This window comes from Microtus oregoni, unplaced genomic scaffold (assembly GCF_018167655.1).
Source record: "Microtus oregoni isolate MIOR12 unplaced genomic scaffold, Mior012 000001F_ref0000356, whole genome shotgun sequence".
Taxonomy (NCBI): domain Eukaryota; kingdom Metazoa; phylum Chordata; class Mammalia; order Rodentia; family Cricetidae; genus Microtus; species Microtus oregoni.
The window spans coordinates 80,944,112-80,951,183 of record NW_024543060.1 but is presented as its reverse complement, the minus strand read 5'-3'; the positions used below and the strand labels follow the sequence as shown (position 1 = coordinate 80,951,183).

Sequence of the window (7,072 nt, the reverse complement as noted above, 5' to 3'; positions counted from 1 at the left end):
CGATAAACAGTTTTTAGAATAGTTTTGATTTCTTGAAAAATTGTGAAGCTGATAAGATGTTCACAGAGGACACACTCTCCACTGTTATTTTATTTATTTATTTATTTATTTTTGGGTTTTTCAAGACTGGGTTTCTCTGTAGCTTTGAAGCCTGTCCTGGAACTAGCTCTTGTAGCCCAGGCTGGCCTCGAACTCACAGGGATCCGCCTGCCTCTGTCTCTGAGTGCTGGGATTAAAGGCGTGCGCCACCACCGCCTGGCTTCCACTGTTATTATTATTATTAATATCTTGCCTGAGAGCATACAGTTGCTACCTCTTGAGGAAACAGAATGGACAGCACATCCTTGACCCAGACTTCCATGGTTTGTTTTCCTAATGTCCTTCTGGGATCCCATCCAGGTTCCTTTGCTGCACTGACTTGTAAGGCCCCTTCAGGGTTGTGACAGTTTTTCAGGCTCCCCTATTTATTCTGAGTGACTCGCCGAACACTGGTGAAGTTTGCATGAAGGAAGTTGTCCTGTACGGGCTCCTTTCTTCCGGTTAGACGAGGGTCGTGGGTTTTTGAAATGGAACTTCAAAGGTGAAGTACCCTTCTCATCGCCCCATACCAAGCATTCGTGACTGATTGTTGTTGATTTAAGACTTATTTTTAAAGAAAATAAATCACGTGGAAAGCCACCCAGGGACAGAAGTGGCTCTGCATAGTCTCTAAACCGATTGTGCTGGCATAGATGGATTGGCAAGCTATCCTGAAACAAACACATCAGGAGACGGTGCTTAGTCCAGGTCCAGTTATAAGGTTTATGCAAAGTCACTTACAGGAAACAGCGTTCCAAGCCGGGCGGTGGTGGCGCACGCCTTTAATCCCAGCACTCGGGAGGCAGAGGCAGGCAGATCTCTGTGAGTTAGAGACCAGCCTGGTCTTCCAAGAGCTAGTTCCAGGACAGGCTCCAAAGCTACTGAGAAACCCTGTCTCGAAAAACCGGAAAAAAAAACAAACAAACAAAAAACAACAACAACAACAAAAAAACAAACCCACAGTTCCTTAGCAGAAAAGATGGTCTTAAAATATAGAACGTAGCTAGGGTGCTGTATATGGAGCGCTTGGCGGCACGAAGAGCCAGCGCATGCTCAGTTCATTACACAACACCAACTGTGCAACCCTGCTGTTCAACCTACAGGCCTACAATCCCAGAAGAAAACATTAGCAGCGAACTAGACTTCCACATTCCCTGCCTCCCTTGAATTCATAACATTTCCAAATGGCTGGAGCGCTCCTAAGAGCCCGCACCATTCTTTACCTTGTAGGGAAAGAAAACACTGGCAGAGTGGCTGGTTCGTTTGTTACATAAGAGCGCCGGCTTCGTTTCAGTGATTTAACCCTGATTAAATTTAGCTGTCAGCCTTTAAAAGTTCTCAGAGCCGCGTTCCAGCCTAGACAGGGAAGCGACATGCTGGCACCCCTTTCCTCCTACCTTTGTGCAAATGCTGTTTTCAAGCAGCTAGCCAGACATCAGTCAGAGAGCAGACCTTTGCCAAGCTCCAGGTGCCCGGTTTGAATGGCTCTTCCCACCCTTGCAGCCGGACCTGGCTGCGAAGGTGTTGGAGGCTCCCTGAATACCGAATGGGCTTGCATCCTTTAGTTGAAACTGCTTCTTTGCTTTTGGGGCTTTTGTTTGGTAATTTATTTTTGTGTTTAAATTTGGCAAGTGGGGCTCTTTCTATTTTATTTTATTATTTTATTTTGTTTTATTTTATTTTTTGCTTTTTACCCAAACTCTCCAACTCTTCCTGTTTTGGCGTCTCGCCCCTCTCTCCAGCCCCAGGATTTTAACTGAACAATCAAGGTTAGGCAGGAGGACAGGAACAGCTGTTTCCCGTAATGAGGGTCTTTTTATTCACTTCCTGTTGCTTTCCTGTGGAGAGGAGACAGTTGTCCTGCATCCTTCCCCTAGAGATGGCTGAGCAGGCTCGTGTGTGTGTGTGTGTGTGTGTGTGTGTGTGTAGCCAGTGGAGTCCCACAGACCTATACACCCATTCTGATGTGTTCTCTTAATAACTCATGCGTTCTCCGGGTGCTCACTATCCAGAAAATGAAGTGGGAGGAGCCAAAGATCTAACTCCGAGTCCCTGAAGTGGATTATAGATATCGCTGACGGCTCTGGCCGCCACAAAACATCTTGCTGGAGTATAAACCGCTGTTTTGTAAATCAGGTCCATATGCTCTAGGCTTGATTGATTATCGGGGTCCATCTCAGATGTTCTGCGATCACCAACCACTTTGATCCCCTTCTTCCTAGTCGGCATACCCAGCTGTATAAATAATATTAGTCCAAGCACAACTTCCTGAACAAATGGTAAAAAGGAAAAAAAAAAGTTGATAATGTTCTATGTTTCCAGAGGCACAGGTGCTTCAGATCAGTGGGGCTAATCTTGTGGAAACAGCCGATGCTAAGCCTTTTCCCGAGACAGAAAGCTTTTGTGCTCACAGGTTCAGATTCGGGAAGAAAGTGGAATTTTCTTGGAGCTAAAAAATGTTTCCTTTAGAGTTAATAGATTGCTAGCATTCTGTGTGGGTTTTTTTTTTTGAGTCATTAAAACAAATAAAAGAAAAGCAATCAAAATAAAAGTATTAAAATCTGAACTATTATGATTATTGTATTATAGCGACTAACTTACTGCTTATGAGTTTTTCAAAGATGACTCCCATGAAAGCTTCAGACAAATACATAATTATAAAACCATCCTTCTCCATGGCTACTTTTACCAAGTGACCCACATGGCTTGGGTCCCTTAAAAATGTTTCTTAGGAAAAAAAAAAAATTGGTCATGGGAGGCAGAGTGTGGTGGTGCACGCCTTTAATCCCAGCACGTGGGAGGTAGAGGCGGGCGGATTAAACCTGGACATGTTCTAAGAAAAAAAAATTGTTTCTTAGGAGCCAGGTCGTGGTAGCACATGCCTTTAATCCCAGCACTCAGGAGGCACAGGCAGGCTCTCTGTGAGTTCAAGGCCAGTATGGTCTACAGAGCTAGTTTCAGGACAGCCTAGGCTACAAAAAGAAACCCTGTCTTGGAAAAACAAAACAAAACAAAAACCCCAAAAACCAAACAAACAAAAAGTCTCATGACTTAAGTAGAGAACCTCATAGCTGAAGAAATACAAGGGTTATCAGGATTCCACCCTACATGATGTGGATATTTCTATTAAAACTCAAAAGATATTCCTTTGTAAACTTCTAGGCGTACACCAAAAGATCTATTCTAGCCTTTTTCCAGTTGAGAGGTAATGTTCTAGCTTGTCTGATTCTGGTCATGGGGGTAAAGTCTGGTGCGTTAAGCTGGGACTCTGATCTTTGTCATCTAAATAGGGAGCTGAACTAGAATCTAACTTCGATAAACTAACAATAACACTATTATAATAGTACAGGTAACAAGAAAAGAGAATTCTAGATGGCCCTGGCTATACTACTGTGTTGGCTAGCTATGTTGGCACAAACTTATTAACCATTTAGACCCTTGATTTTGTCATCTATAGAATGGTTATGGCAATAGAACTATATGTATATGAGAAGGCCCGATAAATGATTGGATGAGGTCCCCCCATGAAACATTGATCATACTGCCTGATTTTGTAATGTATGTGAGAAAAACATTACCTTCTGTTTGCCAAGAAAACATTTTTGTAAATTATTTATGTAATTTCCATCCTGATCTCACCAACTCGATCAATTTTATAAAGATGAATTAATCAAGAAAGTGGGTATGGAACATGGAGAATCTCTTTAAATTCTTATAGGCTGATGTAATGACTATGTCATCAATATCCCTGCTTCAAATGTTTTTATGGAAAATAGTTAGAGATATATGTCCTCTTTGGCTTGCTTCCCATGACAACCCATGGATGAACAGATACACTGAAAACATGGTTCCCCCAAAATATTTGACCAACAAAGAATTGTTTCTGACAAGCCGTAAAAGCCAAGTACAGGTATGTGCGTTCAATAGGGATGGTGTGATATTGGGAAGGGATACTCTGAGTCCAAGTCAGAATATAATGGCTAACCCCACGTGAACTGAGCCCACAGCATCAAAGTACTTTGTTAATGATGAAACAGATGGAGGCAAGATAAAGGGGCAGTCGTGAGGGCCATGTGTTGGCCAGGAAAAGGGAAGGCTCAGCTTCGACTCCCATCTGAAGTAACTGGCTGCACCTGAGGAGGTTATTTGGGCCTTCGTTCCTGATCTGCAACATCAGGAAAATTCCTGGCCAGGGCTTCTCCCAAAACCAAGTCATATGACAGCCAGAAAGGATGCCATATCATCACAGAACATTCCACAAATACAAGGGATGATGACAAGGTCCCCAGCTGGAAGGGCAAGGCAACCCTGAAGTAAGCCCATGGAAAGAAATGCCTCCTTGGTAGAATTCTTACCCCTTTGCATTTCTTTGAAATCAGCAATTTCCATTCTTAAAATTTCCTTGGCTTCAGATGATGTCATATACCAACTGCTAATTTGCACAAGCACCCATTTCCACTTGGAAAGACATCCCAAACCCCAACCATTCTAGACTCATTTTCTCCCTGTGGGTTAAGAAGCTCTGTGGCCATCCTGTTTGCTTCTGCCTCCCTCCCCTGCAACAGAAACCCAAATAGGCAAGGATGTCACCTGCTTAACTCACCAGCATGCCTCACACAGGATATGGCGTGGGGCCTTTAGTGGGTCCTCAATAAGTGCCTGTTGAATGAAGGAACATGCAGATGTCACTTTACCAACAGGACGCCAACTGGTACCCAGAGCAAAAATGAAGTAGGGAGGGAGGGAAGATGGAGAAAGGAAGGATGGAGAGAGGGAGGGAGGGAAGAAGAGAAGCAGGCGGCAGGAGGGGGGGAGAAGAGAGAGGGGGAGGGAGGGAAAGAGGGAGAGAGGGAAGAAGGGAAAGAGAGGGAGAAACAGAGAGAGAGAGAGAGAGAGAGAGAGAGAGAGAGAGAGAGAGAAGAGAAAACATTTGGACGCATTAGAAAGAACCTTGGCAAATGTTTCAGAGGTACCTCTAAGTGCTCCATTTTCTCCTATCACTATTTTCTAAGCTCTAGAGAAAGAAAGCTGGTTATTACTGATGGAAGGATCTTTCCTCATACCAACACTTAAAATAACCCCCGAAAACCAGTAACAGTTATAGGAATACAAAGGGTTATGACCTTGAAGCGCTGCTTAAGATAACCACCCGTCTGGCCCTCTCAGAGAAGCAGTGGATTTCCTGTGCAAATAAATGGAAGAATAAAGATCTCCAAAGCGCAGGCTTCTGATGGAAAGCCACCCCACACAGTGATTTTTCAAAATGCAGGTTGGTCTGACTCCAGTGGCCGCTCCTCCGTCATCGCCTGTCATGTAATTACTGTGGGACTTGGTTATTATCTAAGACTGAATGAAACCAGCCCCCAGATGAGCGCCACTGGCCTTGCCCCAGAATCTCTAAGGGCGCGTGATTGGCAGAACCAGGGAACCTGGCATCTGTGATCAAGTCAACTCCAGGAAATTTGGCTCCATGGTCTTTTTTTTTTTCCAGCCCCAGGCTTGTGCCGCTGTTATTCTGTTAGGGAGACTGCAAAGTCAATGTTTGAGAGATGAATGGCGTGGAAAAAGTTGACCTTGGTGGCTTGGTAAATATTTGACCCAATGACTCCACCTCCCACCCCCGGCGTTTAACCTTTAGTCTCACATGTTGGAGCCTGAAGCATGTGAGGGGCAATTTTGGTCAGAATCCTAGGACGTGAGCAGCAAGCAGAAGCTGGCATAGGCTATGTTAAGCAAACAAACAAGCGGGCTGGAAGAATCTAGAATAGCTCGCAGTAAAGTAGGAGAAGTGAAAGAGTCTGGTTTCTCAAAACGACAACAGCAGCAAAAAAGAAAAAAGAAATCTAAGAAAAGCTAGGAATTCAGCTTTGGGGAATCACAGTTTCCTGTGTCCTGAGACTACAGTGAATTACTGGAACCATTCTGTTTCTGTGTCACTTCTGGGGACACTGGGATTCTAGGTCAAGAGAGACTGATCGGCCTCGCTTCAGCCCGGTGCCTACCTTCACTTTGTTCAGGATGGGGGGAGTTACTGTGATCTTTTCTTTAAAGGAAATGTGGGTCCCTTGTAGAAAGTCAAACCGCGCTATGCATATCCTGTTGCAAGACAGCAGCTTCCTTAGTGGGAAGAGATTTGCCGCTGTGCTAGTGAGGTGCGTAGGAGTCGCCCTAACCGTGGTCAGCTCCACGTGGCCAGTTCAGCTTCATTGCTTCTCTTTCTTTCAAACTCTGAATCAATATGCTGGACATCTCCAAACTAAGCTAGTATAGGCTCCCTCTCCCCAGAAGCAAGCAGGGGTACATATACACCCTAAGATGTTAGGGAAGGAGAGATGGCTAGAAAGGAGCGACATTGGCTGCCAGACTGGTAGATACCCTGACTCTGTTTGCTTGTTTGATTTTACATCCCAACCAAAGTTTCCCCTCCCTTCCCTCTTCCCAGTTCCTCCCCATTCACCTTCCCCCACCTTCTGCCCCACCTATTCCTCTACAGCTTCCCTTCAGATCCAGGCAGGCCTCCCGTGGATAGGAACCAGTCCTGGCATACCAAGTTGCAGTGAGAACTAGGCACCTCCTCTTCTGTTAAGGCTGGATGAGGCACCCCAACAGGAGGAAAGGGTCCCAAAAGCAGGCAACAAAGTGAGAGACAGCCTGCTGTCACTGTTAGGAGTCCCACAAGAGGATCAAGCTACCAAACTCTCACATATATGCAGAGGGCCTCTGTCCGATCCACGCAGGCTCCCTGGCTGTCATTCATTCTGTTGTGACAGCTTAGAGACTAGCCAAAACGAAACATTCTCTTACAATTGTAGGGGGACTTTTCTTTCCCACCCACCAGCTCCCAAATAACCAACATGGAGACCCAATAGTAATTTTAAATGCTCAGCCAATAGCTCAGGTTTATTACTAACTAGCTCTTACGACTGAAATGAACTCATTTATATTAATCTACCTTCTGCCACATCATGTTATCTCTCTTTCATCTTGTACCTCC

General features: G+C 44.8%; 1 long non-coding RNA gene across 1 annotated transcript; it reads right to left on the bottom strand.

Moving 5' to 3' along the window:
* Positions 1–211: 211 nt before the first annotated feature.
* Positions 212–5,399, bottom strand: LOC121464259. Its single transcript, XR_005976504.1, has 3 exons — positions 5,202–5,399; positions 4,682–4,737; positions 212–749 (listed from the first exon to the last, which is right to left on the bottom strand). It is a non-coding gene; the product is annotated as an uncharacterized LOC121464259 (long non-coding RNA).
* Positions 5,400–7,072: the final 1,673 nt, after the last annotated feature.